Here is an 8,553-nt window from a genome sequence, read left to right on the forward strand (position 1 = left end):
GTTTCCAGCACAGTTTTATAACATTCATATGAGCTTCCAATGGACTCTTTCAAACTGATCATATCACCAGTAGAACTTGGGTGAATGTAAAACACAGCTTGTATCATATGAAGACATCCTAAACAGCTTAATGGTGTTTACCCTATGTTTCAGGTGATAATCAGGAGTATTTCAAATGTAGAAATGTGTTGCTCATTACATAAAATGCTAAGATTGTAAATGTTTACTTCAATTTATTTAATTAAAAAAAATATTTCTACAGGTTAAACAGTTGGACAAGGAGGCACCCAGATTTGAAGTAGGAACCTTTTGATTTGCAGTGAAATGCTCTACCCCCGAGCTATACCCCCATTTCTGAAATGGTCACCTTTATTTATTCAGTAATATGTACAAAGTGGAAGCAACATGCAATCACCATCAAAGCAATGCATTTTCAGCCACCAAACCCTCCTTATTATTATAAGGGGTACAGAAATGTCCTTTATCTGCCTTGGTAAAATACAGTGAGGTTTCCATTGCAAGAATTCATACATTTCGTATCACATGTAGATCTTGGAACATGGAAAAAAAAAACGTTTGTCAAATGCACAAATTCTGCAAAACGTAACTGCTTCTCTACTGCAGTTTGTTGATTTTCTGCTAATAGTATAGTTAAACCCAATTTTTCATTGTTTTTTATATGAAATGATGATATATCCTATTGTTTCTTACAGTGCATTGGGTTGAAAAACCTTTTAACAGGATCTATTGACGAGGGTATATGGTTATGAAACAGGGACTTCTTGAACTGCACTCCTATGCTCTACCACTGAGTTAAACTCTTGAATGCTGAAAACTGCCCTTTTTTAAAAAGGTGATAGAGTGGGTGACTGTATGGAACTTGTAGAACTAATGACATCAGTGCACTTCTGGTCAGCTGTACAAATTAATACATTTCATTAAGGGCATATTATTGGTTTCCACCACAGTTTTATAACATTCATATGAGCTTCCAATGGGCTATTTCAAACTGATAATATCACCAGTAGAACGTGGGTGAATGTAAAACACAGCTTGTATCATATGAACAAATCCTAAACAGTTTCATGGAGATGATCAGGAGTATTTAAAATGTAGAAATGTGTTGCTCATTACATAAAATGCTAAGATTGTAAATGTGTTCTTCAATTTATTTAATTAAAAAAATATTTCTACAGGTAAAACAGTTGAACAAGGGGGCACCCAGATTTGAACTAGGGACCTCTTGATCTGCAGTCAAAAGCTCTACCACTGAGCTATACCCCCAGTTCTGAAATGTTCACCATTATTAATTCAGTAATATGTACAAAGTGCAAGCAACATGCAATCACCATCAAAGCAATGCATTTTCAGCCACCAAACCCTCCTTATAAGTATAAGGGGTACAAAAATGTCCTTTATCTGCCTTGGTAAAATACAGTGAGGTTTCCATTGCAAGAATTCATACATTTCGTATCACATGTAGATCTTGGAACATGGAAAAAAACGTTTGTCAAATGCACAAATTCTGCAAAACGTAACTGCTTCTCTACTGCAGTTTGTTCATTTTGTGCTAAGAGAATAGTTAAACCCAATTGTTCATTGTTTTTATATGAAATGATGATATATCCTATTGTTTCTTATAGTGCATTGGGTTGAAAAACATTTTAACAGGATCTATTGAAGAGGGTATATGGTTATGAAACAGGGACTTCTTGAACTGCATTCCTATGGTCTAACACTGAGTTAAACCCTTGAATGCTGAAAACTGCCCTTTTTTAAAAAGGTGATAGAGTGGGTAACTGTATGGAACTTGTAGAACTAATGACATCAGTGCACTTCTGGTCAGCTGTACAAATTAATACATTTCGTTAAGGGCATATTATTGGTTTCCACCACAGTTTTATAACATTCATGTGAGCTTCCAATGGACTATTTGAATATGATAATATCACCAGTAGAACTTGGGTGAATGTAAAACACAGCTTGTATCATATGAACAAATCCTAAACAGTTTCATGGAGATGATCAGGAGTATTTCAAATGTAGAAATGTGTTGCTCATTACATAAAATGCTAAGATTGTAAATGTGTTCTTCAATTTATTTCATTAAAAAAATATTTCTACAGGTAAAACAGTTGAACAAGGGGGCACCCAGATTTGAACTAGGGACCTCTTGATCTGCAGTCAAAAGCTCTACCACTGAGCTATACCCCCAGTTCTGAAATGTTCACCATTATTAATTCAGTAATATGTACAAAGTGCAAGCAACATGCAATCACCATCAAAGCAAAGCGTTTTCAGCCACCAAACCCTCCTTATAAGTATATGGGGTGCGAAGGATGTCCTTTATCTGCCTTGGTAAAATACAGTGAGGTTTCCATTGCAAGAATTTATACATTTCGCATCACATGTAGATCTTGGAACATGGAAAAAAAATCTTTTGTCAAATGCACTAATTCTGCAAAATGTAACTGCTTCTCTACTTCAGTTTGTTGATTTTGTGTTAAGAGCATAGTTAAACCCAATTGTTCATTGTTTTGTATATGAAATGATGAAATATCCTATTGTTTCTTACAGTGCATTGGGTTGAAAAACATTTTAACAGGATCTATTGAAGAGGATATATGGTTATGAAACAGGGACTTCTTGAACTACACTCCTACGCTCTACCACTGACATAAACCCTTGAATGTTGAAAACTGCCCTTTTTTAAAAAGGTGATAGAGTGGGTGACTGTATGGAACTTGTAGAACTAATGACATCAGTGCACTTCTGGTCAGCTGTACAAATTAATACATTTCGTTAAGGGCATATTATTGGTTTCCACCACAGTTTTATAACATTCATGTGAGCTTCCAATGGACTATTTGAATATGATAATATCACCAGTAGAACTTGGGTGAATGTAAAACACAGCTTGTATCATATGAAGAAATCCTAAACAGTTTCAAGGTGTTTACCCTATGTTTCAGGAGATGATCAGGAGTATTTCAAATGTAGAAATGTGTTTCTCATTACATAAAATGCTAAGATTGCAAATGTTTTCTTCAATTTATTTAATAAAAAAAATATTTCTGCAGGTAAAACAGTTGAACTAGGGACCTCTTGATCTGCAGTCTAATGCTCTACCACTGAGCTATACCCCTAGTTCTGAAAAGTTCACCTTTATTAATTCAGTAATATGTACAAAGTGCAAGCAACATGCAATCACCATCAAAGCAAAGCGTTTTCAGCCACCAAACCCTCCTTATAAGTAGATGGGGTGCGAAGGATGTCCTTTATCTGCCTTGGTAAAATACAGTGAGGTTTCCATTGCAAGAATTTATACATTTCGCATCACATGTAGATCTTGGAACATGGAAAAAAATCTTTTGTCAAATGCACTAATTCTGCAAAATGTAACTGCTTCTCTACTGCAGTTTGTTGATTTTGTGCTAAGAGTATAGTTAAACCCAATTTTTCATTGTTTTTTATATGAAATGATGATATATCCTATTGTTTCTTACAGTGCATTGGGCTGAAAAACCTTTTAACAGGATCTATTGACGAGGGTATATGGTTATGAAACAGGGACTTCTTGAACTGCACTCCTATGCTCTACCACTGAGTTAAACCCTTGAATGCTGAAAACTGCCCTTTTTTAAAAAGGTGATAGAGTGGGTGACTGTATGGAACTTGTAGAACTAATGACATCAGTGCACTTCTGGTCAGCTGTACAAATGAATACATTTCATTAAGGGCATATTGTTGGTTTCCACCACAGTTTTATAACATTCATATGAGCTTCCAATGGACTATTTAAACTGATAATATCACCAGTAGAACTTGGGTGAATGTAAAACACAGCTTGTATCATATGAAGAAATCCTAAACAGTTTCATGGTGTTTACCCTATGTTTCAGGAGATGATCAGGAGTATTTCAAATGTAGAAATGTGTTGCTCATTATATAAAATGCTAAGATTGTAAATGTTTTCTTCAATTTATTTAATAAAAAAAATATTTGTACAGGTAAAACAGTTGAACAAGTGGGCACCAAGAGTTGAACTAGGAACTTCTTGATCTGCAGTCAAATGCTCTACCACTGAGCTATACCCCCAGTTCTAAAAAGTTCACCTTTATTAATTCAGTAATATGTACAAAGTGCAAGCAACATGCAATCACCATCAATGCAAAGCATTTTCAGCCACCAAAACCTCCTTATAAGTTTATGGGGTGCGAAGGATGTCCTTTATCTGCCTTGGTAAAATACAGTGAGGTTTCCATTGCAAGAATTCATACATTTCGTATCACATGTAGATCTTGGAACATGGAAAAAAAATCTTTTGTCAAATGCACAAATTCTGCAAAATGTAGCTGCTTCTCTACTGCAGTTTGTTGATTTTGTGCAAAGAGTATAGTTAAACCCAATTGTTCATTGTTTTTTATATGAAATGATGATATATCCTATTGTTTCTTACAGTGCATTGGGTTGAAAAACATTTTAACAGGATCTATTGACGAGGGTATATGGTTATGAAACAAGGACTTCTTGAACTGCACTCCTATGCTCTACCACTGAGTTAAACCCTTGAATGCTGAAAACTGCCCTTTTTGAAAAAGGTGTTAGAGTGGGTGACTGTATGGAACTTGTAGAACTAATGACATCAGTGCACTTCTGGTCAGCTGTACAAATTAATACATTTCATTAAGGACATATTATTGGTTTCCACCACAGTTTTATAACATTCATATGAGCTTCCAATTGACTATTTCAAACTGATAATATCACGAGTAGAACTTGGGTGAATGTAAAATACAGCTTGTATCATATGAAGAAATCCTAAACAGTTTCATGGTGTTTACCCTATGTTTCAGGAGATTATCAGGAGTATTTCAAATGTAGAAATGTGTTGCTCATTACATAAAATCCTAACATTGTAAATGTTTTATTCAATTTATTTAATAAAAAAAAAATTCTACAGGTAAAACAGTTGAACAAGGGGCACCCAGATTTGAACTAGGAACCTCTTGATCTGCAGTCAAATGCTCTACCACTGAGCTTTACCCCCAGTTCTAAAAGGTTCACCTTTATTAATTCAGTAATATGTACAAAGTGCAAGCAACATGCAATCATCATCAAAGCAATGCATTTTCAGCCACCAAACCCTCCTTATAAGTATAAGGGGTACGAAAATGTCCTTTATCGGCCTTGGTAAAATACAGGGGGTTTCCATTGCAAGAATTCATACATTTTGTATCACATGTAGATCTTGGAACATGGAAAAAAACGTTTGTCAAATGCACAAATTCTGCAAAACGTAACTGCTTCTCTACTGCAGTTTGTTGATTTTGTGCTAAGAGTATAGTTAAACCCAATTGTTCATTTTTTTTATATGAAATGATGATATATCCTATTGTTTCTTACAGTGCATTGGGTTGAACAACATTTTAACAGGATCTATTGACGAGGGTATATGGTTATGAAACAGGGACTTCTTGAACTGCACTCCTATGCTCTACCACTAAGTTAAACCCTTGAATGCTGAAAACTGCCCTTTTTTAAAAAGGTGATAGAGTGGGTAACTGTATGGAACTTGTAGAACTAATGGCATCAGTGCACTTCTAGTCAGCTGTACAAATTAATACATTTCATTAAGGGCATATTATTCGTTTCCATCACAGTTTTATAACATTCATATGAGCTTCCAATGGACTATTTCAAACTGATAATATCACCAGTAGAACTTGGGTGAATGTAAAATACAGCTTGTATCATATGAAGAAATCCTAAACAGTTTCATGGTGTTTACCCTATGTTTCAGGAGATTATCAGGAGTATTTCAAATGTACAAATATGTTGCTCATTACATAAAATCCTAACATTGTAAATGTTTTATTCAATTTATTTAATAAAAAAAAAATTCTACAGGTAAAACAGGTGAACAAGGGGCACCCAGATTTGAACTAGGAACCTCTTGATCTGCAGTCAAATGCTCTACCACTGAGCTTTACCCCCAGTTCTAAAAAGTTCACCTTTATTAATTCAGTAATATGTACAAAGTGCAAGCAACATGCAATCACCATCAAAGCAATGCATTTTCAGCCACCAAACCCTCCTTATAAGTATAAGGGGTACAAAAATGTCCTTTATCTGCCTTGGTAAAATACAGTGAGGTTTCCATTGCAAGAATTCATACATTTTGTATCACATGTAGATCTTGGAACATGGAAAAAAAACGTTTGTCAAATGCACAAATTCTGCAAAACGTAACTGCTTCTCTACTGCAGTTTGTTGATTTTGTGCTAAGAGTATAGTTAAACCCAATTGTTCATTTTTTTTATATGAAATGATGATATATCCTATTGTTTCTTACAGTGCATTGGGTTGAACAACATTTTAACAGGATCTATTGACGAGGGTATATGGTTATGAAACAGGGACTTCTTGAACTGCACTCCTATGCTCTACCACTGAGTTAAACCCTTGAATGCTGAAAACTGCCCTTTTTTAAAAAGGTGATAGAGTGGGTAACTGTATGGAACTTGTAGAACTAATGGCATCAGTGCACTTTTGGTCAGCTGTACAAATTAATACATTTCATTAAGGGCATATTATTCGTTTCCATCACAGTTTTATAACATTCATATGTGCTTCCAATGGACTATTTCAAACTGATAATATCACCAGTAGAACTTGGGTGAATGTAAAACACAGCTTGTATCATATGAAGAAATCCTAAACAGTTTCATGGTGTTTACCCTATGTTTCAGGAGATGATCAGGAGTATTTCAAATGTAGAAATGTGTTGCTCATTACATAAAATGCTAACATTGTAAATGTTTTCTTCAATTTATTTAATAAAAAAAAAATTCTACAGGTAAAACAGTTGAACAAGGGGCACCCAGATTTGAACTAGGGACCTCTTGATCTGCAGTCAAATGCTCTACCACTGAGCTATACCCCCAGTTCTGAAAAGTTCACCTTTATTAATTCAGTAATATGTACAAAGTGCAAGCAACATGCAATCACCATCAAAGCAAAGCGTTTTCAGCCACCAAACCCTCCTTATAAGTATATGGGGTGCGAAGGATGTCCTTTATCTGCCTTGGTAAAATACAGTGAGGTTTCCATTGCAAGAATTTATACATTTCGCATCACATGTAGATCTTGGAACATGGAAAAAAAATCTTTTGTCAAATGCACTAATTCTGCAAAATGTAACTGCTTCTCTACTGCATTTTGGTGATTTTGTGCTAAGAGTATAGTTAAACCCAATTTTTCATTGTTTTTTATATGAAATGATGATATATCCTATTGTTTCTTACAGTGCATTGGGTTGAAAAACATTTTAACAGGATCTATTGATGAGGGTATATGGTTATGAAACAGGGACTTCTTGAACTGCACTCCTATGCTCTACCACTGAGTTAAACCCTTGAATGCTGAAAACTGCCCTTTTTGAAAAAGGTGTTAGAATGGGTGACTGTATGGAACTTGTAGAACTAATGACATCAGTGCACTTCTGGTCAGCTGTACAAATTAATACATTTCATTAAGGGCATATTATTGGTTTCCACCACAGTTTTATAACATTCATAAGAGCTTCCAATGGACTATTTCAAACTGATCATATCACCAGTAGAACTTGGGTGAACGTAAAACACAGCTTGTATCATATGAAGAAATCCTGAACAGCTTAATGGTGTTTACCCTATGTTTCAGGTGATGATCAGGAGTATTTCAAATGTAGAAATGTGTTGCTCATTACATAAAATGCTAAGATTGTAAATGTTTACTTCAATTTATTTAATTAAAAACATATTTCTACAGGTAAAACTGTTGGACAAGGGGGCACCCAGATTTGAACTAGTGACCTTTTGATCTGCAGTGAAATGCTCTACCCCTGAGCTATACCCCCATTTCTGAAATGTTCACCTTTATTTATTCAGTAATATGTACAAAGTGTAAGCAACATGCAATCACCATCAAATCAATGCATTTTCAGCCACCAAACCCTCCCTATAAGTATATGGGGTGCGAAGGATGTCCTTTATCTGCCTTGGTAAAATACAGGGAGGTTTCCATTGCAAGAATTCATACATTTCGTATCACATGTAGATCTTGGAACATGGAAAAAAAATCTTTTGTCAAATGCACAAATTCTGCAAAATGTAACTACTTCTCTACTGCAGTTTGTTGATTTTGTGCTAAGAGCATAGTTAAACCCAATTGTTCATTCTTTTGTATATGTAATGATGATATATCTTATTGTTTCTTACCATGCATTGGGTTGAAAAACATTTTAACAGGATCTATTGAAGAGGGTATATGGTTATGAAACAGGGACTTCTTGAACTGCATTCCTACGCTCTACCACTGAGTTAAACCCTTGAATGCTGAAAACTGCCCTTTTTTAAAAAGGTGATAGAGTGGGTGACTGTATGGAACTTGTAGAACTAATGACATCAGTGCACTTCTGGTCAGCTGTACAAATTAATACATTTCATTAAGGGCATATTATTGATTTCCACCACAGTTTTATAACATTCATATGAACTTCCAATGGACTAT

The 8,553-nt window shown here is 35.0% G+C and overlaps 3 non-coding genes across 3 annotated transcripts; all 3 read right to left on the bottom strand.

Annotated features, from left to right (window-relative positions):
• Positions 1 to 1,212: 1,212 nt before the first annotated feature.
• TRNAC-GCA (transfer RNA cysteine (anticodon GCA)) lies at positions 1,213 to 1,284 on the bottom strand. Its single transcript has one exon. It is a non-coding gene; the product is annotated as a tRNA-Cys (tRNA).
• Positions 1,285 to 2,142: 858 nt separating this feature from the next.
• Positions 2,143 to 2,214, bottom strand: TRNAC-GCA (transfer RNA cysteine (anticodon GCA)). Its single transcript has one exon. It is a non-coding gene; the product is annotated as a tRNA-Cys (tRNA).
• Positions 2,215 to 6,874: 4,660 nt separating this feature from the next.
• On the bottom strand, positions 6,875 to 6,946 carry TRNAC-GCA (transfer RNA cysteine (anticodon GCA)). The gene has a single exon. It is a non-coding gene; the product is annotated as a tRNA-Cys (tRNA).
• Positions 6,947 to 8,553: the final 1,607 nt, after the last annotated feature.

Source organism: Ambystoma mexicanum, chromosome 4q (genome assembly GCF_040938575.1).
Source record: "Ambystoma mexicanum isolate Mex_15411 chromosome 4q, UKY_AmexF1_1, whole genome shotgun sequence".
NCBI lineage: Eukaryota > Metazoa > Chordata > Amphibia > Caudata > Ambystomatidae > Ambystoma > Ambystoma mexicanum.